At 41.6% G+C, this 27,745-nt stretch overlaps 1 protein-coding gene and 1 non-coding gene across 9 annotated transcripts in view; both read left to right on the top strand.

Annotated features, from left to right (window-relative positions):
* The window catches only part of FGF1 (fibroblast growth factor 1), a 90,994-nt gene that overhangs the window by 35,335 nt on the left and 27,914 nt on the right, over nt 1-27,745 (top strand). Inside the window, exon 1 of one of the 8 annotated variants that reach the window (XM_039836419.1) lies at nt 5,842-5,865. The exons of the other annotated variants lie outside the window; for them this stretch is intronic. The gene's annotated coding sequence lies outside the window, so the exon portion shown is untranslated. Of the gene's footprint in view, nt 1-5,841; nt 5,866-27,745 lie in introns of those variants that run through there. 8 annotated transcript variants of the gene reach the window in all.
* Nucleotides 24,429-24,550, top strand: LOC120581886 (small nucleolar RNA SNORA36 family). The gene has a single exon (XR_005647402.1). It is a non-coding gene; the product is annotated as a small nucleolar RNA SNORA36 family (small nucleolar RNA).

The following is a 27,745-nucleotide window of genomic DNA, read 5'->3' as shown; positions in this document are numbered from 1 at the left end:
AGTTCATTCCATTCAACTCAGCAAATATTTATTGAGCTGAGCACTGTGTTAGAAAAAGACCTGGCCCCTGCCCTCAGGAAATGTACAGACCAAGGGATGAGACAGATGAATAAACAAATCATTTCAGTCCAGCATGGTGAGTGCAATGACAGAATCATATACAAGGCAGCACTTCAAGTCTCCGCTCTCATGGAGTTATGGTCTGGAAAAAGAACCAGACGTTAATTGGAAAATTGCACAAATGAAAGTACAAGTTAAGCTCTGTCCAGTGCCATGGAGAAGAGGCCGGCAGTGCCATCAGAGCTTCAATGCGGCATCTGGCCAGGGGCTCTGGTAGGGTGTCCTTGAAGAAGTCTCAGCTGAGATCTGAAAGATGGGTCAGGGTGAATTCATGGTTGAGTGGAGGGAAGAGTGGTCCAGGCAGGGGAAAGAAAGTGTGCAAAGGAACCACGGCAGAAGAGCACAGAGTGTACTCTAGGAACCAAAGCAAAGCTGGGGCCAGAGCACAGGACTGGAGGCGGAGAGTGAGGTGGCTGGGCCGGAGAAGTCAGCAGGGCCAGATCCCACATAGGGCCTGGTCAGCCACGGCCTTTACTTCTGTGTGCTCATTTCCTGTCTGTGTAAAGGGGATCGGAGCATTGTCTACCTTGTAGGAATAAGTGAATCTTTTTGAGCACTTAGAGGAGTGTGCTGTATGTATCAGCTGCTATTACTGCTGTAATTATCATCCTCATCATCTCACCATGATGAGCCTGGGAAGGAGGACTCCCTGGCCTAGGTCAGATATTTCTTTTTAACACTTCACGCTGCCTGTGTGGACACAGTTCCACAGAGGTCTCAGAGGCCACATGAATTAGCATAAAATCCTGTAAGAGTAACCAGTGGGTTTCTGGAGACATTCTGAAATGAATGTCCGGCTAGCCTGCTGACCACAGAGCTCAAAAACAACCACCAAGAGTTTATCCCCAAATACCCAGAAAAAAAACCGAGACAGAGGAAAGAGGACAGTGCCTCCCAAGAGAAGGCTGTCTATAAATGGAAAATTACACTGGAAGAAAACAAATCTTATTTGATGCGGACCCATTTTTGACTCTGTCTGGAAATCCAGGGCAGAAGGAAGTGGAGAGGACAGGGAGTGAGCAGATGTGCCCAGGCTGAGGCCGCCTGCCCGGGGACCAGTGTGTTACCACCACCAAGATGACGAGGAAGGACTGCAGCCTGCTGCCAAGGCACCCACACCTCGGACCGGACACTGGACAGACCCAGCTGCTCCTGGGCTGCGTCCGTGCTGTGATGGGTGTCCAGGCTGCAAATGCTTAGCCCACGGCTGAGATGAGGAGCAATGAGTTGAAGTGGGGACAAGCAACATGGAGAAGCTTTATGGAGAGCAGGGCTGGTGCTCCCGGGGGCACTTCTGTTGCCTAAAATGGGTTGTCATAGCATTGAATGGATAACCTATCGAGTAAGTGCTCAACGAATGCTAGCTTGAAAAATCAAGCGGTACTCTCTTCCGAGCAACTTAGAGCCTCCGTTACCCGTGGCTTTAGTTCCAGCTCTACAACCCATTTGCTGTGTGGCGCTAGGTAATTTCTGAACATCTCAGTGCCTAATATTTCTCATTTGAAAAGAATCGTGACCTTGCAATTTAAATGGCTTTACTTCAAAAATATTAACAATAAAAAAGAGGTACTATTTGGTGACATATTTTCACTGTGAGACACACACTGTTAAGAACCTTTCTGGGAGGTTATAATCCTGATACTAAGACACAGATCCTAAGAGACAGAGCTAGGACTCAGATCTTGCTGTGTGTGAACTCGGAACCAGGGATCTCCTCAGCGGCAATGATAGATTCAGGCTCCTGTGGGCCGAAGCAAATCACAGACAGAAGCAGGCACCTCTGGGTTATCTTTATGTGTTCCTTGGTCTACAGGAAATCCTCACCCTTTGCAGCAGCTTCTCTTCTGCCTCTGGCTCCCCTGCCTCTCTAAGCCATTGGCCGTGCCCGAATGAAAGGTATTCATGGGAAGGAGGTGTGGACACTGCCGCGCCACTTCCATTAACACACGCTCAGCTCCACGGCAGGGATAATTCCTAGAGTGCCCACTAGGAATGAGTGCGTGTATGTTCAGCTCTACATTAACACTAGTAGTTTAAAATGTTGGTCCTTCTGACTCAAACTTCCACCCCCAACAACATAGTAAATCCCCTTATGTACCAGCAATTCCACTTCTGGGTATTTATCCAAAGAAATCCAAAACACCAACTCGAAAAGATATATGGACCCCTATATTCATTGAAGCATTATTTACAATAGCCAAGATATGGAAGCAACCTAAATGTCCATCAATAGATAACTGAATAAAGAAGATGTGGTATATATATATATATATATATATATATATATATATATATATATATATATATATATACAATGGAATATTATTCAGCCACAAAAAAGAATAAACTCTTACCATTTGTGAAAACATGGATAGGCCTAGAGGGTATTATGCTAAGAGAAATAAATCAGGAAGAGAAAGAAAAATATCACATGATTTCACTTAGAATGTGGAATCTAAAGAACAAAATAAATGAACAAACAAAACAGTAACAAACTCATAGACAGAACAAACCGATGGTTGCCGGATGGGAGGGAGTTGAGGGGCTGAGTGAAAAACGTGAAGGGATTCGTCATCACTGACTCAAGCCTTTCCTCCCCTCTCTTCGTCCCCCCGCTCACCCACCTCTGGGGACAGAACTTGGCCGGTCACTTCTTGATCTTTAGGTTTCTTGACTTTTCTGCAGAATCTGATACTTTCAATCACTACTTTCTTGACCTTGTCTCCTGCTCTGACTTTCATAAGCATCTTTTATCTGTCTCTTTCTTTTCTCACATTTTCATCTCAGTTCCCCTTCTGTCACACCCATTCTGGGGCTCCCTCGGGCCTACCATTTCTGTCTTCTTTTCTTCTCTCCATTGATGACTTCACCCAGCCCCCAGATTCCAACCCCAATGAGCATTTCCACAAGGATGCTTATTTCCTCTTGAGGTCTCTCTCTCTCTGTGGCTTCAGAAACGGACATGCCCACCTCAGTGTCCTGCAGACACAGCAAACTCAACCTGCCAATTTCAAAGCATTTGCCCCTCAGGAAGTCTGTGTTTCTGCCAGGTCAGTGCTTCTCATATTTAATATGCATGGGAGTCCTCTGGGGCACCTTGTTAAGCTGCTTGTTCTGCTTCTCTAAGTCTGAGGTGGGGCCTGAGATTCCGCATTTCTAAGAAGTACCTGAGTGATGCCTAGGCTGCTGGTCCAAGGTCCCCAATTTAGGTAGTAACACTCTAGAGAGATTTCCATTCTCTAGGTCAGGGGTTCTCAATTTTGCCTACAAATTAGAACCACCTGGGGATTGTACCAGTTATAACATGGTTTAAAAATGTGCATACGGTAAAAACTTCAAATATATTAACTCCTTTTTTTGCCTGGTCCCAACCCGGAGAAATGAATCAGAATTTCTGGGTTGGTGGTCTAGGTACCTGCATTTTATAAATAATTATTGCTTTCCTTTTAGGCTAGGACTGTACTGAGGACTGATGAGATGGTATTAAATAAGTCAAAGTCTTTATGGAGCTTACATATTAGGGGAAGTAATGGTGATAAAATAGAAAAACAAACAAATACTGGAGAGCATTTCTGATAAGTGCTATAAAGGGAAAATTGCAGTTCAATTGAGATAGAGAAAAACTGAGACAGATCAATTTTAATTAGAATGGTCAGAGAACACCCTTTTGCAGAGGTGACATCTGAGCTATGAGTCACAAGGACGTGGACACGTAAAGGTCTAAGGAGAGAGGAGCGTTTCAGGCTGAATGAACACTGTTTCAGGCAGAGAGAATAAAAATGCAAAGATGCTATGGCAGGGCCACGCTTGGTGAGTTCAAGGAAGAGCAGGAAAGCAATAGCGTAGGAGGAATACAATGAGCAAGGAAGAAGAGGCATGGGATGAGGCCAGGAGAAGACTAAAGCCTGATCATAAACCTGTAGGACATAGTTTTTCTGTGGACGGAACAAGAGGAAGTGTTGTAAGCAAGCAAGAGGTCCGATCTAACTTAAGCAATCTGCTGTAGGAGGGCAAGAATTGAAACGAGGAGGAATGTCAGAAATGATGGTGGTTTGGAACATAGTGGTAGCAATGAAGAAGACAGAAGAAGTCAGACTGAGGATATATTTTGGAGATAGAATAGAACTTGCTGGTAAATTGAATGGCGCTAGGTGAAGTAGAGAGAAAGAAAGACTTCTCTGTTTGGGGGCTGAGGCTCTGGGAACATTGACTAAGATTTGAAATACTTGAGAAAAAAAGCTAGGGAATCAGGTAGAAGGGATCAAAAGTTCCATCTGGGCCATCTTAAATTTAAGGTAATTATTGGACATCCATGTGGAGATGTTGAGCAAAAAGTATAAGATCTGGCCATAAATGATCTTTCCAGCCTTCCCTTCCTTCTCCATGAACTCGTTATGTATGAATCATTCTTAATTCAAAGTATACTGTTTCCTATTCTGACCTTGTATTTTCTCAACTCTGTTCCTCGCCTATGCTGTGTTCCCTGTCCATTGTACCTGCCAATCCTGGACTTTTAAGACACTAATCTTGCATACAAAGCATGTCAAGTAAACCAAGGTCTCTATCATCAGTGATTTGTGCCTCCTGGGAACTCTTATTTGTAACAGTGTCACATCCCTATGCCACCCCCCAGGAGATATTTATGTGTATTTACCTACCCTGTGGGCTGCAAGTTCCTGGAGGGCAGGGCTTTCATCCTATCCTTTCACCTTATCTTCCACAATATCTAGAAAGGTGCCTAGTACTTGAAAGGCTATTCATTAAATGTGCTAAATAAATGAATGACTAGAACTTTTCCTGAGATGATAGCCTGAGGTTATTCTAGTCATCAGTGATCAAAGGTGGGAGGTTTCCTTAACCCTGGATGAACTAACCATTGCTGAGTCTCTGGGTCACTGGTATAGAACTATCCAGTGCAAAGCTAAGAGTCTTGACACATGTATGTCATTTTTATCTCTAAATAGTAATGGACGTAACTTTCTTTAGGCCAAAAGTAAATTCCTTTAAAAAAAATCCGAATCTAATTTATGAGCTCACTAAAGAAGTCTATTATTAGAAAAACTGGTAGAACGTTCTTTCCCACGAAAAAACTTACATTTGTAGTCATCATCACTACTGCTCCATGCCCAGCTTTGATAAGACTGGACTTTGGTCCACTTTGCTTTCCATCAGGGCACATATGTCATGCTGGGGCACTGAAAACTGGTGGGGCCACTGAAAACTGGTGTTGAGCCCTGATTATTTTATGACCTTAAGCCAAATCTGTCCTTGAGGCTTCATTAAAACCTGATTGATTTATTCTAGTGCATTTTGCTTCACTGTGTGCCAGGTTATGGATTCTGAAATAGGGAAGAGACAAGGCAAGTCAGATATTGGGATCTTGGTAAACAAGCTAGCAGACACCTAGAAACTGAGAGAAAGACGAGATAGAAATAGAGCGTAGTGACGTTGGAGGGAGGCTGGGGTGTAGCCTTAGCTCATAAGGGTATGAGAGGTAAAGGATGACTCCTGGAAGAGGGAAGGGTACAGAGGCTGAGTGAGATTAACAGAGCAATACAGAAGGTCGCAACCTAATGATGGTTCCACTTACGATTTTTTGACTATAAGATGGTGCAAAAGCAATACACATTCAGTAGAAACCATACTTCCAATTTTGAATTTTGATTTTTTCCCGGGCTAGTGATATGCTGTGGTGCTGGGCAGCAGCAGCGAGCCCCAGCTCCCATCAGCTACATAATCACGCAGGTAAACAACTGATACTCGACAGTATTAGACGATTTTGCCCAACTATAGGCAAATGTTAAGTGTTTACGGTAGGTGAGGCTAAGCTAGGATGCTCAGTGGGTCAGGTGTATTAAATGGATTTTCAACTTAGGATATTTTTAACTTACAATGTGTTTATTCGGACATAACCTCATCGTGTAACTTGAGGAGCACTCATACAAACATAGAGGGTAGAGAAGTAATGAAGGCTATTGGAGAAAGTTGGTAAAAGAACGTTATCAGTAGCAGTGCCTATCATCTATTGAGAGTTAGTTACATGACAGACATTGTGACAGGCGTTTATACAGATTGTCTGATTCACTTTTCCCATGACCTGGTAGTAGGTACTATTATTTAATCCATTTACATATGAGAAACTTGAGGATCAGAGAGGTTAAGTAACTTACTCAGAGCTAGTAAGTACAAGAGCTAAGATGCAGATCAAGGTCTATTGGATGTCAAGGCCTATGTTCATAACCGTCATTTTATGCTACTTTCTGATATTGATTCAGGGACATTTCCTACCACCATGCCTACCGGAGGGTGAAAAACTCAATGCCTGTCAACATTCCCAAAGAACGAGGCGCTGGGTGATGAGCTAATTCAGAGGTGTAGTTCAAAAGCCCTGCTATGACTGAGCTGTCTGCCAGGGCTGCGAGCACTCAGAGCAGAGATGCTCTCATCATCATCGGGGAATACTCACTCCATTGTGTTGGGCCCCACCTAAATGTTTTTTTATTGTCTGCTCTTTGCCATGAGTAATGCCACTTTCCATTTTAAGCTGGGAGCTTCAGAAGATGACCTCGTTATAAGCCAGCGCTTAAAGCTAACTGCTGCCTAGGGGATTACTCACCTACTTCAAGACCAACATCACACCCTCCTACTCAAGATGCTGCTGGAATATCCTGTTCTTTGCCAAAGCCTAAAGGAAATCTGGTTTCCCCTGGAATCAGAGTAGGAATGGTGCCAGGTTATCAGAAAGCTGGCAAATTAACTGGTTCTCCGAGCAGAACTACTGTGGTGGTTCTGGTCCCCTCCTGTGTAATAAGTAAGATTTTATGGCTTTGTTCATTCACTTGGCATTTCCAGAGGGCCTACTATGTTCCAGGCTCTCTGCTCGTGATAGACGTACTTTAGTTATCTAGATGGCTTTAGGGAGCTAACAGTCTAGGGGAGGATGAGCAGATAATTATAATAAAATGTTATAAACAATAAAGTATAATAGATGACATGACATGGGAAGCTCAGGGAGTCTGGGACACCAACAGCTAAAGGATTTATATGAAAGTAGGTATGAGGGACACGTAGCAGCTGGCTAGGTTTCTTAATTATAAACAACCAAAATTGACTTTGACTGATACAAGTGGAAAGAGAATTTAGAGAAGCCGGGGTTGCCCACTGACTCACTGGAAAGGCATAGTGGCCCAGCACCACACTGCAGGAATGATCCAGCCAGACCGAGACCTATGTGTGTGGTGGGGAGGTGGGGGAAGTACCCCTCAAATATGGGATGGGGCTTCAGATGCAGGGCAGTCAGAAAGATGACAAATGTCGAGGACAGCAGGTAGAAGTGGGGAAGGTGGAGAAGACTGTCTCAGAATGACCTAAGATATTCTGAGTCAGAGAAACCAAAAGGAACAGCTTAAAGAGAGCAGTTATTGAGGCAAGCAGCACTGGGGCCAAACAGCCAGGCTCTCGGGGGTGTCCTTAGTGAGTGAGGCTGCTGCTCAACCAAAGACTTCAAGGCCTCTGTGGGGAAACCAGCTGTGTGCCAGTAGGTAAGTAGGAACTATGTTTAAAGCCTTTTCTTTCATTTCAGTGTTCCCGAGGCCTTTCTAGAAGGCTGCGGTTCTCAGTATGTGCCTTGAGGTTATAGAGCTCAGCTACATCAGAAAAATGTTCTCCGCATAATAGTCTGAAAAGATGATTGGGATAAGTCAATGGGACAATGATAATAGCCAAGCTTTATTGCTGTGCTAACATGTGCTTACATGCGTTATTTCATTTAATCCTCATAATGAGCCTGTTAGTTTACAGACTGAACAGACAGAGGCACAAAGATTATAAATAACTTGGCCAAGATCCCATGGTTAGCAAATTATGGAGCTGGGATGCAAATGTAGATCTACTTTACTGTAACTAAGAGCCCAATGACAAGACATGAGGAGTAAGGGTCAGATGAAAAAAACAGTCATATAGAGAAAACATTTTTTCTATGTTAAGTACAAAATAAGGGATTAGAAGCCTAACCCCTTAGCTATTATCACTCTCATGGGTACCATTTTGAATCTTAAAGTCAGCTATTGCTCCCTAATGAGAAATTTTTAAATTTTATCTAAGGGAGAAAAGGCCTATTTTTCTAGACGGAGCCTTAAGTGAGAAGCTTTCAGCATTAACTCAGGGTATTGACCCCTAGACTGCAGCAAGAGGTATATTTAGTATTTTTTAATGGATTTTTAAAATAAAAACTTCTCTGACTATACAAATAATACATGTAAAAAATATTAGAGAAATATAGAAAAATAAAAATAAGAAAACAAAAATCATAACCTTATCACCCAATGATGGCTATTGTTACATTTTGAGGTGTGTGTGTGTGTGTATAATTTGTAGTCTATTTTCCCAATGCATATGTATAGGTATTGTCTTTTAATCACAGTTCTTAATAGCTTAAATCTTAAATATCTTAATATCTTAAATAACTGTTATTGTCTTGATTTCATCGCCCTTCTCAAGGGAGTATTTTATCATAGTAGTCAATTTTGCAAATCTACTCAATGAATATTAGTAGTAGAGCATGACATGGAATGCAAAGTGATTTGTTTGAATGAATGGGCAGAAGACATGGGTGCTTCCTGCGGTGTAATGAATATAGTGTATGCACCTGGTTCTTAAAGGTGGACTTGGTTTTTCATTATTCATTCATATTTCTAGCTGGTAAGCATCTGAAAAATTCTTAACATAATGATTAACCTAATCAGGTAACCATTTACTTATCAGGAGAGATTTTTTTCCACAATCCACCATATAGATGTTACACAGATAAAAAGTAGAAGAGCAGTTTCTAGAACTGAGCATCATGTGGAATTCTGGTTCTGATCCCACTCCCCCTGCTCTGGCCGAGGGGACTCCATCCCTTTCCATGTCCCGGTCAAAGGCAGTTCAAAACCACACACAGCGATTTGGCTTTCTCAGGCAGGCATGCAGTTTGGCCCTTCCTTATGGTCCCCTCTAAGCATTTTTCTCTCAGAGCCCACGTGGCTCAAGCCAACACAAAGCTAGGTCTATTGGGTCACTGCTATTGTCAACCATTGGCACATTCAGTGCCACCCGTCTCCTGTTGTTTTCCCAACTCGTCAAGACAAAGCTCTACCAGTTCAGGAGTCCTGTGAGTTCTTTGTGTTGCCCAGACATCTGTTTTGTGTTGGGAGTCAGGGGCCAGGGGCCTGTCAAGTGTTTGCACAATGCAGCTGGATTTGCTGATGTAAACAAAGTTGCTTGTATGTGAGTTTTCTGACCCTGAAAAGGCCCCAAAGAACTATCCCCTTAGGCCTTCAGCAGGATTTTTACCCGCAGTCCAAGGAGACAAGGAAAATGAATTGAATTTAGTTAATAAGTTTCAGCCAAGAGGGAAGCAAAGCACCTGGTTCCTCTCTTTCTTTCCATGTCTCCATGTAACCCTTTTCTTACTGGTCTGTTCCTCATCCTGAACTGGGGGGATGTCACTGTTAGGTGCATCCATGTGGTGACCCAGAAAGCCAAGGGGTAACAGTAGACCCTCTACCTCGCCTCTTATAGTACAGAGCTCCTTTCTACCCTAGCTGTTTTGCTTGTTTTTCCACACTTCTTTAGATTGTATTTTTACTTATAAAAGTAAACAGTTAATACATAATTGTGCATTTCATTTTATTTTATTTTTTTTAAGTTTATTGGGGTAACATCGGTTAATACAATTGTATAATTTTCAGGAGTACATTATAATTTGACATCTATATATTCTATTGTGTGATTACCATCTAGAGTCCAGTTTCCTTCAGCTACAATATATTTGATCCCCTTTACCCAGTTCACCCTCCCCAACCCCACTATATTTGACCCCCTTTACCATCCATCTACCTCCCCCCACCTCCCCTACCCCCTCTCTGTAACACTAGTCTGTATGTCCTGAGTCTGTTTTGTTCTTCATTTGTTGTTGCTTTTAGGTTTATATCCCACATATCAGTGATATCATGTGATTTTCAACTTTTTCAGTCTGGCTTATTTCGCTTAGCATGATTATCTCGAGGTCCATCCAGGTTGTCACAAATGGCAGTATTTCATCTCTTCTTATGGCTGAGTAATATTCTATTGTATATGCATACCAAAGCTTCTTTAGCCAATTATCTATCGTAGGACACTTTGGTTGCTTCCATGTCCTGGCCACTGTGAATAATGCTGCTACGAACACCAGCATGTAGATATCTTTTCGGATATGGGTTTTCAAGTCTTTGGGGTAAATACCCAGTAGAAGGATTGCTGGATCACATGGTAGATGAATTCTTAGTTTTTTGAGGAACCTCCATACTGTTTTCCATAGTGGCTGTTCCAATTTGCAGTCCCACCAGCAGTGTATGAGGGTTCCTTTTTCTCTGCATCCTCTCCAACATTTGTTATTACTTGTTCTGTTGATTATAGCTATTCTAACAGGTGTGAGATGGTATCTCATTGTGGTTTTGATTTGCATTTCCCTAATAGCTAGTGATGTTGAGCATCTTTTCATATATTTGTCGGCCATTTGTATGTCCTCTGGGGAGAAGTGTCTGTTCAGGTCCTCTGCCCATTTTTGACTGGATAGTTTGTTTGTTTTTTTGTTGTTGTTATTGAGTTGTGTGAGTTCTTTGTATATTTTGGATATTAGGCTCTTATCAGAGGTGTTGCCTGCAAATATATTTTCCCATTCAGATGGTTATCTCTTTACCTTGATGATTTCTTTTGCTGAGCAGAGGCTTTTTAGTTTGAAGTAGTCCTATTCATTTATTTTTGCTTTTACTTCTCTTGCCTTTGAGGTCAAATTCATAAAATCCTCTTTAAGTCCAAGGTTCTTGAGTTTAGATACTATGTTTTCTTCTATGCATTTTATTGATTCCAGTCTTATATTCAGGTCCTTAATCCATTTCGAGTTAATTTTGGTGTGTTGATATAGACAACAGTTAATTTCATTCCTTTGCACGTGGTCTTCCAATTTTCCCAGCACCATTTATTAAAGAGGCTTTTCTTTCTCCACTGCATGTTTTTGGCTTTTTGGTCAAAAATTATTTGTCCATATAAATATGGGTTTACTTCTGGACTCTTGATTCTGTTCCACTGGTCCGTGTGTCTGTTTTGCCGCCAATACCATGCCATTTTGATTACTGTCGCTTTGTAGTATAATTTGAAGTCGGGCAGAGTGATGCCTCCAGCCTTGTCCTTTTTTCTCAGGATGGCTTTGGCAATTCAGGGTCTTTTGTGCTTCCATACAAATCTGATTTTTTTTTTTTTGTTCTATTTCTTTAAAAAATGCTGATGGGATTTTGATGAGGATTGCATTAAATCTATATATGCTTTAGGTAATATGGTCATTTTAACTATGTTGATTCTTCCAATCCAAGAACACGGAATATCTTTCCATTTCTTTGTATCTTTTTGATTTCTTTTAAAGGGTCTTATAGTTTTCATTATGTAGGTCCTTCATATGTTTTGTTAAATTTATTCCTAGGTATTTTATTCTTTTTGTGGCAATTGCAAAAGGAATTATTTTTTTTCCACTTTTTCTGAGGCTTCATTATTAGAGTATAGGAATGCTATAGATTTTTGAATGTTTATTTTGTATCCAGAGACTTTACTATATTTACTTATTGTTTCTAGTAGTGTTCTTGTGGAGTCTTCAGGGTTTTCTATATAGAGAATCATGTCATCGGCAAATAGTGACAGTTTTACTTCTTCGTTTCCTATTTGGATGCCTTTTATAACTTTCTTTTGCTAATTGTGCAGTTTAAAGGCTAATAACTTCCAGCCGCACTTTTTAGCTCCAATATCTCATCTGCGAACAAAAAAATAAACAATTGTTCAGATTAAAACCTCTAATTCTGGGAATTACTTAATTTCTCAAAATCTCAGTTTTCTCTTCCATGAAAATGAGAGTAACAATATTTATGTTGAAGTGCTGCTGTAAGAAATCATAAGATGATATCTAAGAAGTGCTTAATAAGACAGATAAATTAGATTAGAATTAATTAGTTACGTACTTTTTGTTTTTAAAATTTCATAACATGGTTTATTTTTATCCTATGTACTTTTACCATTGCCCTCTGTGGCAAATGATACTGGTTTTACATTTTTAGTAGTGATACTCAGCTTCCGTTTGATATGAATTCCATACTAAAGTTTAATTCAACTTTAAAAATACTAATTAAATAATAACCAAAAAAAAAAAAAGACATTTTAGCTGCATACATCTAGATTATTCAGGACAAAACATTCTGTATGTATAGAAAATAAACCCCCTCAAAAAAAGAAATGACAGAGAAAACACAAGAAAACAAGAAACCCCAACCAAACCCCAAATCAAGCCTCTAACCAACCAGACAGCAGAAATCTCGGCGCAAACATGGACACTTGTGGCATAGTTTTTTAGGGACCACACAAGTTGATTTTCAAAGGCTTTTAACCACCACCAAGACCAAAATAGCCCAATAGCCAGTTAGTCCTCTTTGCCCTGTCTCTTTTTTGTACCCCCACAACTTTCTTCTCTTATCTTGCCACTCAACACTGGAAACCCTGGAGGCATTCAATGTTCTCTACTAGAACTATCCGGGTATGGATCTCCTGCAAGGGTTCTATGCTCTAAAATTATTATTCCTGTTCCTAAAATCAAAACCCTTTAAACAGATATGTTTCCAAAGTATTAACCATAAATCTTAGTTATTCAATTCAGCAAATATTCATAAGCACCTGCTAAGTGCAAAGCAAGAATGCGTGTGTCTATGGGGGGGAATGGGGTGTATAAAATCCAATCCCTGCCCTCAAGATGTTGAAAATTCACTAGGGAGGCCAACCAGGGGATGCAAATAAATTGCAGGGTAGAATGTAATAACTGCCACAGACAGCTCCAGCCAATGTGACACAGGAGGAAATAACAAATTCTGGCTTGGTAAGATCAGGACAGGTTCGGGATGGAGGCAACACTGGCCCTCTGAGAAGCCTCTGTCCTTTAATAAATCATATTAATTCTTGTGGGCCCCCAACTGGTGGATTATTTTGAGTCCCTTGCCTATTCTGAGCTAACCGCTAGAAGAATATTTAGCATCTTGATGTTTCTTCCCCAAAATGTGCCAGCTCCTCGCTCATTCGTGAGGACCATGAAGTTTCTTCCAGTTGGTGAAAAACACTTGATGCTTGTGGCCCTGCACACACCCCGACTCCACCTGCTGAATTCCTGCTCATCCTCAGAAGTCTTGGCTCAATGACATTTCCTCAGAGACATCCCTTGACCACCCCTCAGTCTACTGGGCACTCTCCCCCTCCAGACACCCACTATCTGATTTCAACAGAGAGATACAGGAATTGGCACTATTTCAGATTTTCTTATTCAACTGTTCACTTTTTAAAAACTTACTATCTCTCCCTATAGGAATAAAAATAGTTAATGAAAGCAGGGACTTTGCTTTTTTGTTTGCCTCTGTGTCCTGGGTGCATGATAAATCGTGGTATTTAATAAATATTTGTTGAATTAATTAATGAATAATAATAGACTAATTCAACCTCATCTCTTCCCCAGTCTCTTCATCTCTCTGATCTGTTTGTTAGTTTTGGGGGGAGGGATAAATAGCTTTAGAAAATATATAAGATTAATGTCAGATTGATTTAATCAATCGAAAATAGTCATACTTGAGCTCAGTATGGCAATTGGCAAATTAGTATAGTTTCTCAGGCTTTGGTTCATGAGGGGCTTTCTAAGTATGGAGCATGTCTTTTCAGCAAAACCAATATATTGCACAGTGTGGCACAGATCGTCATCCACCTGCTCCTTTCTCTCAACAAATAATTGTTAAGCACATATTATGTACCAGGCCTGTGCAAGACACTGGAGATAAAAAACACAGGCAAGGGCTCTGTCCTAATGGAGCAAAGTCAAGGGAGAGAAACAGTCCAGCAATAGCTCCAGTGAAATACAGAGGGGTAAGGGGCACCCGCCTGGGGCACTGGCCTGGACCTGGAGCAGGTGGACAAGGAGGGTTTGTCTGAGCAAATCTGAGATGCAATCTGAAGGAGAAGTAGGACTATCCTGAGGGTTAGTTGGGGTAGGTGGCAATATTGTTAAAGAGAATCCAGGCCAAGGGAAAAGCAAGTTCAAAGGCCTGGCGGTGAGAGCAAACTTGGCACATTTGTAGAAATTCAAACCTGCCAGGGAACCCGTGGGCCTTCTTCCTCAATACTAAGACCAGGAGAACTCGGAGGCAGTGCATGTAACTGGCTGCGCCTCAGGAAATGGCTGTAATGTAAGCTCCATGGCGGTAGGGCTGTGCAGGCTTTGATCACTGCCATGCTTTTTCATCTGAGAGTAGGACCAAGACCATAGTAGATTCTTAATAACCATTTGTTGAATGAATGAATAAATGAATGAAGTTCCCTGAAGATGACCCCAGTTATCTCTTCTGGTGTCACTAAGCCCCACAGAATCATGAGACCAAGATGTATCTTGTGAGCCAGCTGGTCCCCTCCCTCTCCTCCAGGCTGTCTGACTTGCCCTCAAACCTCCCAGAGATGACACCATCTTGTAGATATTATAAAGTATAGTTGCATGACTCGAAAATTCAGTTTTAAGGTCAAACACATGCAGCTGAGGGACAGACGATTTGTCCAGTCACCTGATGAGTCAGGGCAGGATGGAGGAGAGCAGAACAACAATCCTAAATGTCCAGCCCGGCAGGTCAGGCAGAGAGGAACTCTGACTCCATAGCATCACTGGTCACCTATTAAGATGCATGGTGCCTCATTTCCAACTCCACTATTAAAAATCAATAAGCCCCACATTCCCAAAGCAGCACTATCTCACCTGGAAATTATATTTCCTGGTATATTTGGTGGTGGGATTTTTAAATACAAGTTTAGCTCATCTCCGGGTACTGCGCACTGACTAAATGCTGCTGTCTCTCTCAGAGAAGGCTACTGGGCCAGTGTGTCCAAAATACCCTGTCCAGAAGCTGTGAAGAGTAGACACAACATTTGGCCTATACCCACATCTATCATCCTATCTCAGGCCCCGCTACCTCTCCACTCGGCAGCCAGACTGACATTTTAAAAATGCAGATCTGACCACGTCACCTTCCCAGCCCGCATTGTTCGATGGTTTTCCACAGTTCTTTAGATACAGACCTACAGGGCTCTGTATGGTCTGGCCCTGCCAGCTGCTCCAGCCACAGCCCCTTCCCCCGATCCATGGTAGACGATTTTTAGTTCCCCAAATGAAACATGCTCTTTCTGGACTCAGGACCTTTGCATATGCTCTTCCTATCATCTTCTCCCCTTTTACTAGGAATATAAATGTCCCTTCCTCCTGGAAGTCTTCCTATTTCCCAGGCTCTGTAGGTCACATTATCTGGCTCCCGTGGTGCACTGGACTTCACTACTATAACACTCGATTCTCTTTTTATGGTGAGTCCTCCCCATTAGAATGTGAACTTCAAGAGGACCTCATTGAGTCTGTTTTGTTCTCTACTATATTCCTCATTCCTGGCACATAGTAAGTGCTCATTAAATAGGTATCAAGTGAATGAATGAGTACTCATGTATTTGAAGAGCTGAGAAGAACTTGACCGATAAGAGGCAGAAACAAAAACATAACGGGACATCACTGAAACCCTGAACCACATGACCTTCCTCACTCTGGAGGCCTGATTTCATCTCGTTACGAGCTTGTATGTTGTGATTAGACATCGGTTAATACTTTAAAACTAGTTTCTAGCTCAGTTGAGAGAAATTTCGGCCTTTTTACCAGGTGCCACCATAAGCAGCAAAGCAGAGCCCTGGAGCCATTCAAATTAGGTCGAAATGTGTTGGTGTGCCTGCTGGCGGCCTGTGCCTCCTGCTGCAGAGACAGGATGCCCTCCTGTCCTAGCCTTCCACAGCAGAACAGGGTGAGAAGGACCTGGAGCCTTCACTGATTTCACCTCAACTTCTGTTTTATTTTCTCTGCACCCCCAGTAGGGACAAACAACAATTCAGTAAAGGAAATATGAGTAATGGAAAGAAAGAGAAAAAAATAAACATATCAAAATGGGCAGTGTCCCCTGGGCCACTGCTTTTAAAGAAAACAAAGAGAGTAGATTTGGAGATATTTTGGTGACTTTGCTAAGAGGAGAAAAATAATCAAGCTGGCCTCTCCCTTCTAGGCTGAATTCCTTTCCTCTATCTTAATGTAGAAAAAAAGGTTACCCCAGACCAGGGGTTCTCACATTCTGGTGTGTATCAGAATCCCCCAGGAGGCTCGCTGAGCCTACAGTGCCAGCCCCAACTTAGGCCTAGTGAGACAGAACCCTGGGGGACGGAACCTCACAGGATTCCCACAGAGGTGGGCCTCCGACTTTGAGAAAGAAAGTTCAGGGTGAGAGAGTAGTTTTATGCCCTGTGCCTAGTCATTTAAGGTATAGCTCAAGAAAGATCTGCTCCTGGGAACTCCAAGGTCAGGTAGAGAGACCTCGTTCAGAGTAAAACCCCACAAACTATAGTTAGGATCTGAAGAACAACAAAGACTGTTGCTGTCACCTTCTGGTGGAAGTGGGGGAGGGAGGAGCATATAGTCTACTCATCTTTTTCACTTAATTTGACAGTGACTGAGCTGACCCCATAGGCAAGGACCTATGCTGGGTATAGGGGAAAACTGATGGCAGTGATAGTATTAAGCAAGACGATAATGATGGTGGTAGTTATTCACGTTTATTGACACCTTAGTATGTGCTCAGTATTTTATATGCATTATCGCATTTACTCCTCCCAACCACCTTACAAGGTATTATTATGTCCATCCGATGAACAGGAAAACCAAGGCACAGGGAAGGGGAGTAACTTGCCCAAAGCCACCCAGCAAGTAAGTGCAGACCCAGCTGGAGCCCGGGTCTCCCTGACTGCAGGCTCTGGTCTGAACTGTGACAGTACAAGCCCCCACGAAGACACCCAGGCCCTGGCTTCTGATGCTTACAATGAATGGAAAAGGCATAATAAAATCAAAAAATAGGTGTAAATTATATAGATTTATGTACCAGTGAGCAATCCACTGGGGACATCTGATGAGTCTTTTCTTGGTCTGGTTAAGCACTTGGTTGAGACAGTTTGTCACCTGGATCTCAGCAATTGGGAAAGAAAAAGTCTATAACCAAAGCAACCACTTTTCTCCTTCTGGGAAGGGTGGAGTCAGCGCATGTTTCAGAGCAAAGCCAAGCAGCCTGATAGCTCATTCCCTGCGGCACGCAGAGAAAGGTGAGAGGCGTTGTTATTTTGTGAATTCCCCAAATATGAAAGACATTAATAATCCCATTTGTGGTGAGCTCATCACATGCTGGATATTGGACTACTTGCTTTACATGTTCCTATCAAATCTGATCTTTACAACAACCCCATGAGCAGGTTCCATTCTGGTGAAGAAACAGACTCAGAGAGGCTCAGCAGTGATTTTGTAAGAGGCCTAGGAATTGCTGGATTAAACAGAGTCATCTATGCCTGGAGACTTGTGGAGAAGGTGAGCTTAGAACAGAGGTCAGGAGTGGCTTGTCGGAGCTGAGAGATAAGGGGGGGCCAGCAAAGGAGTAAAGTGGCCGAGTGTCAGAGGCAAAAGACAGCTCCAAGGCTGCCAGTATCTAATGCTGCCTTGGGCATTCTGCTCCCTTGTAGTCCAGACACACTGGGTCTAACAAGGACCTGAGCCCACCCGTATAGAAAAGTATGCCTGGGGTTGGTCACATGCCCAGAAATGAATGCAATGAAGTCCCACGAATGGGCCTATGCATCCTCAGGGCAGGTTTAAGCAGAGGGAGCAAGGTTTCTATTTTACAAGGGGACTTCCAAATCAAAGTCAGCAGACCTGAAACTTTCAAATTAATTTCTTCTCAACCTTAAAGAGCAGACATACAAATCAAACGGAAGTACAGATAAGTCAAGAGGTGAAAATGGAACTTAAGCTCATAACACGTACAAACCTGATGAAAATTTTGAGTTAAAACCTTAACAAAATGCATGTCCATTCCCCCCAGCAATTCCATTTCCATAAATCCTCCCTAAGAAATAATGGGATGGTGTCCAAGGACAGCTACAGTAGTTCTGTTTATAATACTGACAAACAGTCCATAACCTAGATGTGCAATGATAGGGGATTAGTTAACACAGTTTTGCATGCCCATATAATGGAATCCTATTCAGCCTTTACAAATAGAGATGTAGATTTATGTCTATTAATGAGGAAAATATCCTAATGTATTGAGTAAAGTCAGGTTATAAATAAGCAGATTATCAAACTATATGTATATATAAACTTTACATATATAAATTTTATTTATATATATAAATTTTACAAAGTAGAAACATATATATGATTCCACTTTGCAAAATGCTTACATCTTTATAAATAGAAATGTTAACAGTAGTTATATCTAGCTGATAGGATTACAGGCAATCTTTAAAAACTTTTTATTGTCAAATAATAAGTTTGTCTTTTCTAACTTTTCTTTCACTCTCTTATATTTAAGGGTTTCTAAGGAGATTGGAATTCTCTGTTTATTTGTTGCACTGATATGACAGTAAAGCAACAGACCCAAAATATTAACCCTCCGTTTCACAAAGCGTGGGGCATGTGCCCCTGTTGATTCAAGAGAAGTTCTGAGTGGTGCCAAGACATCTCACCCCCTTCGAAGTCTCCCTTGATCATTTCGATTATTTAAGGAGAAAGCTCTGGTTTGGTACAGTTATGTGTCCAACTCCCCTAAAAGAATTGCTGAGCAGGCAGGAAGCAGCACCTAAGCAGAAGTCAAGGGCTACTGTTCTTTCATTGTATTTCTCTTTATGACTGCCTTCTACTTACAGGATGTTTTTGAAATTATACTAGGGAGATAAAGCTTCTTTTAAATAAGGAAATTTGGTTTAAGTAAAACTGCTTGTCAATTACTTAAATAAATTTTAAAAGCAAGGAATTTGGTAAGGGGAATAATGATCAAAATGATGAAGGCAGCACATCTGTACTAAAGTCTGAGGCAAGTGGCATGAACCTCTGATGAGAGTAAAACTACCCCTCGTGGAACATCAGTGTGCACTAGGATACCCCCAAGCCTTGATTTCTGTCTATCTCGTCATTTTAATACAAAACAATAATACAGAAATCATAAATGCGCAATCTGTTCAGGTGATGACCCCAGGCAGTGTGGGGACAATCTCAGAACAAGAGTCCAAGCACATCCAGATAAGTCCTGCTGGGAGGATGACTGAAGAGGGAGGCGCCTAAGAGCAGATAAAATTTCTTTGCGACATTTGCCCAGAGGAAAGAGGCCCTTCCACAGGAAAAAGGTCAAGTCTGGTCTATTTTTGCAAGTGCATTTCAAGTGGTTAGTGGACTTATTTCCTGTGGTTCCCAAGAATTCTGCAGCAGGCTCTCAGGAGGATGTTGGTGATAGGGAGCAGGGACTTGATGAGTGAGAATCAATAATTATCTCTATATTTGCTTCACTTTTTTCTATAAAAATAATCTAAGGGAAAAACACTTGCTTTAGAAGAGCAAAGTTCATTATGACAGAGAGCAGAATGGGACATGAAAATAAGTCCCTTAGTGTATGACAGAGACCTTAGGTCACAATTTTACAAGCTGAAGACTGATTTATTCACTCCTTTCCTTCCTTCTCTCATTCACTCAACAGATATGTGGGCAGCTCCTCTGTGCCAGACATCATTTAGGGGCTAGGAGAAGATGGTGACTAAAATGGCTTCTGTCCTCCATTAGCTTACAGTTCAGTGAAGAAGAAAGACATCAAACAAGTAAACACATAGATGAATTTGTAATTAATGACAAATGATAGGAAGCATTGAAAAGGAAAAGAACAGGAGGCAAGGAAAGAGAATAATGAATATAGAATGGTGACAGAACGAGATCAGTATGTCAGGGAAGAACTCTGAGGAGGTGGGGCTCCCGCTGCTGTCTGAACGGTAAGCAGGAGGGAGCCCATAGAAAGTGTTGGGGAAGGGCGTCGCTGGGAAGTGAACGGTTTGTGTGAAGGCAGTCATGTGGACAGAACCACAGTGGGCCGAGGATCCAAGAGAAGACAGGAGTGTCTGGAATGCAGTGGGCAAAGGAGGGAGTGACAGGAGCTAAGGCCAGGCCATATGGAGTCTTACAGGCCACGGTGAAAGTTTATGGACATGAAAAGCCACAGAAGGTTTTAAGCAAGGGAGTGACCAATCTAGGCTTTAAAAAAATCCCTCTGGCTTTGTGTATAGAAACGATTGGAGAGGGGTGATGGTCAAGAACAAAGAGGGGGCATTTCAGGAGTTAAGACAGGAGCTGATGGCGGACTGCACTGAGTATTAAAGTAGATGATAAGGACATAAATTCGATAACTCTTAACTAGAGTAAAGGGCTTGATTATGAGAGGTTAAAGAAGCAGACGAGTTAAAAGGGCTGGGGTTAAGGTGAGATGAGGGAGGTACTTGTTTGGGGCACAAAATTTACTCAGAAATTAAGATAAAGAATATTTTAGTGCAATGTTTTTTAAATATCAAATCTAATTCAAAAAATTCATGATGAACAAAATATCGAATTTCTCAAAAGACAGGATCAGTAAAGGCTAGACCAATCCATACAAGGAGCATGAGGCAAAAGGAAAAAATCAGTAATATTGATCCTGTGTTTATTTGAAATTTTTACATTTTGTTCATTTTCATACTCTTGTCCTGGCAAGCTGAACTTCCCCTTCCTCATCTGTAAAACAAAGGGGCCACCAAATAACTCTCTGCTATGAAAACAGAAATTATGGAAAGAAAGTTGCTGACCTAAATCATCGCAAGCCTTCTGGTGGTTTAGATGGTAGCCTTTCTCCTTATTCTGGAGACCCAGAGACAGAAGGTGCATACTAGTTGCTCCAAAAATATTTCTGATGATAATGTTAATGATCAGCATCTATCAGGCTCTTAATACACCCGTACTTTTTCCAAGAACTGTTAAATATAACTATCTCATTGAATCCTCACAACAACTCTGTGATGGTAAATATTACCCCTATTTACCATGCCTGACATATACTTGATTAGCATGTAGTAAATATAGGAAGGAAGAAAGGATGGATCAATAGAAGGGGAAATGAGAGGGAAAAAAGTGGCAGGCTTCACACTATTCCTGAGAAGTCCCACATGGATAACTGGTGATTCCAACTCCCTTCTGTGGTAGGCACTAATCTCAGACAAACACTACTCGCCACACTTAAAAGGATCAGCAAAGAAAATAACCTTAAATATCTTTTTTGTAAGTTAAGTTTTTTAAAAACTGAACATTTTTTTTGAGAACAGACTTCCTTAATTCATTCATGCCCACTTATTGAGCAATTACTATGTGCCAGGCACAGATCTAGGTGGTGACATATAATGTAAGCAAAACAAACCTGATCCAGGTCTTCATGAGGCTTACACATGCGCGTGCCTGAGTGTGTGTGTGGTATGTTGGAGTGAGACAGTAACAGGTAAACAAACACATACATGAAGTCATAAATTATTCTAAGTGTTATACAAGAAACATATTTGGTTTGGAGAGAGGACAGGGACCCTTCCCTGTCCTCTCTCTCCTAAGAGCTACTCTAGGTAGGGTGGGTCCAACATAATTAAACTCAGGGAGGCTCATAATAGTCATGTTGCTGAAAATGCTGGGCTAAGAAGAATTTTCGAAATTCAGATCAGTCCAACTCCCTGTAGAGTGTGAAATTTTACAACTTAATGGCTTACTCCTATGGAGGATAATTTTGAAAAACAACACCCATTCATTTTATTATTTTATTTATGAATGAATGGACATATAGAAAAGTTATTCACACCATTGGGGCTGTCTGCCCCATCCCATGGGCCTATCTAAATGTCTAGATTTATCAAATTCCAGAGGATCCCCTAGAACCTGACAATGCCAAAGAAGATCTTTGAAAGTTGAGAGGAATTATGTGCAAAAACGTGGCAATAAGGAGAAGTAAAGAGAAGTCACTTTGACAACTCTCTCTGCTTCTTGTTGCCTAATCTGCTTTCAAAGGCCAATAATGTAGAAATTCTCCATTTTTCAAACAACCTCATCCAACATAGTGGTGCTTTGATCTCTAAAACATGAGAGAGGAGCAGTAGACAGTGGAGGATATAAATGGCTTTGAAAGGTCAGCAAGAAAAAAGAAATAAACAAGGAGGGAATTCGTGAGGAGTCAAAGGGATAAAAGTACACCACGCTTTGAGCTACCTGTCAAAATTAAAGAAAACGCCTGTGAGAGGCCATGTTTGACGGATGAGTACACTGTCATGGTTATCAGTACCTACCTACCTATCCTCGTGATTTTTTCTGATAAATGGCAACTTGACTGCAATGTGCACTGTCCTGGAGACGCTAAATACCAGGAGTAGATTTATTTCTTGTTTATCTTCTTGGATACAAGATTTCAACTCATTTCCAAGCTCTTTCATCCCTTATCAAACACCAGTCATTTCCTGGGGCCTTCAGCGATGTTCTCTTGCTCCATCTCCTTCCCACAAAACCCACCTGATTCCTGCCAACAGCTGGGTTGTGTGCGGACCTGTGTGTGGAACACCAGTGACATAGTCACAGGACCATGTGAGCCACCGGGCATGCTGAAACAGGGCAAATAGTACGAATGGGAGAATGGGCCCTTTTGGACTTTTCATGTGGGATCAAAGAGAGTTGGCAAGTGAAAGGAAGCTCTAAAAATAGCCAAAGTCCTTAAAAAGAAATAATGCAAAAGGAAACAAGGTTTACACTGTTCTAATAATGTAAGCCCTGTAAAAACTAGTCACTGGAAGGCTGGCACTGGGGCAAGTGATTATTTTCTTCCTGCCCTTTGGCTGCGACACCCACTGGGTCCCTTTGCAAATCCTGGGCCCTGCTACCCTGCCTGCTTCCTACATGGTGCTGGATGCCTTTGCAGGAATGTAACTCTTGGGGCATAGCTGGGGCCTCTGTGGTCCACTTTCAAGATCCAGAACAGACTTGGACATGTGAAACGAGCTCCGTGGGGCTTACATTCCTTCCTCGTGTCCAAGCCTCTTAAAACATAAAGCCACACGCTGGGATTGTTACCTGTTCTTCCAGAGATGCCTGGATGTCATCTGTCTGGCAGAAATGTGAGTTTTGTCCTTTTTATGCTTTAATGTTTTAATGTTTTGAGTGAGCATGGGGCCCTTGGACATGAAGCTTCCCAACAGAGAAGCAGCACCGTAACCTGATGTCTGGGACTGAGGACTTTATTCTTGGCAAAAACACAGATTTGCTTTGATAAGTCATTCAGCCTCTCTGCATCACAGTTCTCTCAGCTAGAGAAAAAGGGAAAGTGTTTGTCTATTTCATATAATAGAAAGGACAGCAAATACAAAATGATTATAAGGTATTTTATGCAGTGTCTACACAACAGGTGCCCAGCGATGCTTGTTTATTCACATAAAATGCTTTGTAAAACCCAAGTGCTAGAAAAATGTAAATAATCAACACACAAAAAACATAGGCTCTTATTAACAACAATACCTTCTATTTCCTAGACACTCACCATGTGCAAGTCCTTTCCCAGGCCTTGCACTGTTTCTTCCTCATGGCACCATGATGAGATCAGAACTCTTAACAGCTTCATTTTACAGATGAGGCAGCTGAGGGTCAGAAAGGTTAAATGGTTTGTGTGGTCACACAAGTAGTTAATGAAACGACATGAACCAGAACGTTAAGTCTATGACTCTCAGGTTGTGAGAACGTCCGTTTTTCATGGTGCTTCCAACCTAGTCTGAAGTAGGACCATTCACTCAGTTTCCCCAGTGGTCTCTGGCCTGGCCCCAGCTTTTTCATAAGCAATGGCAAATGACTCTACTGTCACAAAGGCCAAGACAGACTCACATGATGCTGGGTCATTTTGGGGAAGCATTGGATTGACAATCAGGAAAGCGCTGGTAGTGGTCATGTACGGCTGTGGAAGACGACAAAGCTATGTCAGGGGAGGAACTTGCAAAGACTCCATTCAGTGCGAACAAGTATCTCCTTTAGAATACTGTCTACAGGGCTACACCAGTCGTAGAGGCTGATGGGATAAAAGGAATAGAGACGCTAAGGCTCACTCAGTCCAGAGGGCATTTTCTTTTTTTTTCTCACATTTCTTTGGCAATTAAAATCATTGACAATTAAAGTCATAAAATCTTCCCTTTAGATCTTGGCTCTAACATTTATTTAGCTGTGTGACCTTAGACAAATTATTTAAACTCTCTGAGCCTCAGTGTCCTTAACTATTAAAAAAAAAAAAAAAAAGCGATGCTTTTATCAGGGCAGTTTATCAGGGCAGATTCCCTGTCCTGTTAAGTAAACTTTGAGACATTGAACCAGCTAAGGTAGATGATTGCCTAGAAAATATTCTATTCATTTACCTTCCAGCTTACAAAAATGAAGGAAGGGGTGGGGGGGAAGCAATGCCTAACACAATTTCTTTGCAGATTAACTAAAATGATGTATGTAAAGCACTTAAGACTGTACCTAGTACATAATAAATGTTCACAAAAAGGTCATTATTTTATTATTTATGGGCATATCCAGAGCAGGCTTTTGGAAAACATCTAGTAAGACAAGCCCTCGGCATTTCCAAAGAGATAGCAAACACAGACTTCAAAATACTGAGGTTAAAGAAGCCAAATTTTCTGGATCAGAAAAGAAGGGGGAAAAAACCAGCAAACATCATCCTCCAATGAGCTGGACAGTCTGCTGACTTCAAGAAAGAAATGTCTCTGCTGGGCTGGTTCTAGAGATTATAACTTGCACAACAGATTCAAAAGATTTCTGAAGATACATCAGTAAGAGAAGATTAGTGAGGGGGTAAGGGCTGCCAGAGCTCCAGCAGAATCACTTTGCATTTGGCTCAAAGCCCCAGGGCTTTAAAGCAGCAGTCTGCAGGAAAGATATTTCCATTTAAGATGTGTATAGGTATTCAGGATTGCGGAGGGCCTGCAGGATGCTCTGGACTGGAATGTAGCATTAAAGTTTACACAGAACAGAGCACATCACTGCACCAGGGGTTATGCCATTCTTCTTCTCAGAATGGAAGCTGTTTTCTCCAAGCACTTAAAAGAATTCCTGACCCCCAACTGAACAATGCTCTAGGGGGTCGGGGGGAGCATTTTGTGGGTAGAGAAGCCAGATTGCAGAGGATTAAAGATCCAGAATCAAGGGAAGAAATAAAGGATATTGGAGGAGATCCTTGGGGATGTATGTCTGCTCATATTTTCTACTCTTCATTAAAGAGTGTGAGAGCTAAGGCTGGGATTGAGCTATTGGGTGATCCAGCTGGATTATAACCACCCCTACTTCCTGCCCCTCTTATCAAGCATGGCTTGATGGGTCTTATGTGACCACAGTGTAAGTTTCTTAAAGGCAGACACTGTGATTTCTACTACAAGTCCAGAATCCCTTATATGAAAAGATTTGGGGCTCAATGTGTTTCAGAATCCAGAATTTGGGGAATTTATAGAAAGGCAGTGTTGTAAATATATTGTATATTATGCAAAACTCCAGTGGGACCTAGGGCAGTACTCTATAATCAAACACGTTACTAATTCTGAACTGATTATATAAACATTAACACAAAGTAGGATAAACAAAGACTTTAGTCTCAGGATAAGTTTGGGTCAGGTTTTGCCACAATTTGGATTATGAAAGAACGTCTAGTGCTCAGAGTCTTTTGCATTTTAGAATCATGGATTAAGGATTCTAGACTTTCTTTCCCCTTTCCTTTTATTTTTCTTTCTTTCCTTTTTTAAATTACCAGGACATCTGCAAGATTCTACTCATGACAGAGGCTAAATAGAAGTTGTTGGCATTCTAGAGTATGAATCTTGATCTTCTGGGAGCCACAGGACAGTTTATTCTTAGTGACTTCGGGATTCTTTAGAATTAGAAGGATTCTAAATTAAAGAACAGTAGAGAAAAACTATTGAACCCTAGGTTCTCTGTCATCCTGGACAGTAACACACACAAACCCATGAACTATACTGAGAACTGGTCACTAGTATATCATAGTCAGCACCCAAGGAAATGAGAAAAGAGCACCCCTACGCATCAGTGAAAATGAAAAATTCTAACCTGTATTTAAAAAATGACATTTTTCAAATATTGGTAAATATTACTACATATTAAAAATCAAGTTTGTTCAATCCCAAATCAATAGCACAGATGACTTGCAAAACTAAACAATAAGATACATAGAGGATGATAACCAAGCTAACATCTATGAATGCTTGCAAGTTTTTAGGTGCTGGGCTCAGTACTTTATATACATTATCATTTAACACTTATCACAACTCTGTGCAGTAGCTACTGTTATGGAACCCAATTCTGCAGATGCAGAAACGGAGGCACTGTGAAACTGAGTAATTTACTAATGGGTATCCAGCTGGGACTCATACTCAAGTTTAAAAGCATGCTATTCAACCAACTATCAGAGAGAAAGGGAGGAAGGAAGGAAGGAAGGAAGGAAGAAGGAAGGAAGGAAGGAAGGGGAGGGAGTGAGGGAGGAAGGAAGGAAGGAAGGAAGGAAGGAAGGAAGGAAGGAAGGAAGGAAGGAAGGAAGGAAGGAAGGGAAAGAGGAAAGGAAGAATATTGGAGGATAAAGGAAGAATAAATAGAGAAAAAAGCCCTGATTTATAGCACTTGCCAATTTCTGTAGTGTAAATACTCTCACTGATCTCAAGCTACTAATGTTTAAACAACTGGCTCGCAAAATTCTCAATATTTAAAAACTGGCTTTTACAAACTTGTAGGAGCTATTTCCTGCACACCACTGTCAAGGTTGTCCCATGGCCACATCCAGTTTACTGCCAGTATTGGAAGATGAGATTTCTGCTCGCAGGACAGAACTGGCTCAGGAGCAGCACGCCAAGATGCTAGCCCAGGCCAGTCAGCCATGGCTACTTTCCTACCTCAGACCTGGGACAGATCACCGAGGGTGGAGCAGGGGAAAAAGAGAAAGAACACACTGTCTCCCTTTCTCAGACAAACTTTTCTTCACCAGAGGGTGTGAAGTGGGTCCTCGCCAACCTGACACTCCCTGGCAGAAATAACAAACTCTGGAATTTTTTTCCAGACCCCACAAACTTTCTCTTCGTCAGATAGAGAGGACAGACTTGAGACCAAAGGGTCTCACACCTTCTTTTAGATCCTTAATTTCCATAATATTTCTTTTGAAGAAGTAAGGAAGTATCTTCTACAAGTTGGGAATCAGGTTTGGGCCTGCTTTTAACCAAGGGTAGGAGATTCTAGACTAATTTTAACCCAATTAAAATACATATAGGTTCTTGGCTTAGCTTCTCTGTTAATACCTGAGGATTAGGTCTCTTGATAACATGTTTCCACCAGAGGATTCTGAGGAGGGACTGGCCTGGTATTTAATTAACGAATACCCACAGGGCACTGATTATGTGCGGGCATTTGCCAAGTGCCAGGTCTAGAAAGAAAAGACATAGTTTCTGTTCCAGAGTCTCAGAGACTAATGAAGGAGACGGTCAAGTAAACATAGTTAAATTATATTCATTCACTCATTCAACAAATATTTATCGAGTGCTTATTAGGTGCCAGGCATTTTGCCAGACA

Source organism: Pteropus medius, unplaced genomic scaffold (assembly GCF_902729225.1).
Source record: "Pteropus medius unplaced genomic scaffold, Ma_sr-lr_union100, whole genome shotgun sequence".
NCBI lineage: Eukaryota > Metazoa > Chordata > Mammalia > Chiroptera > Pteropodidae > Pteropus > Pteropus medius.
Note: the sequence above shows the minus strand (reverse complement) of the source record. Positions and strands in the feature narration are given on the sequence as shown.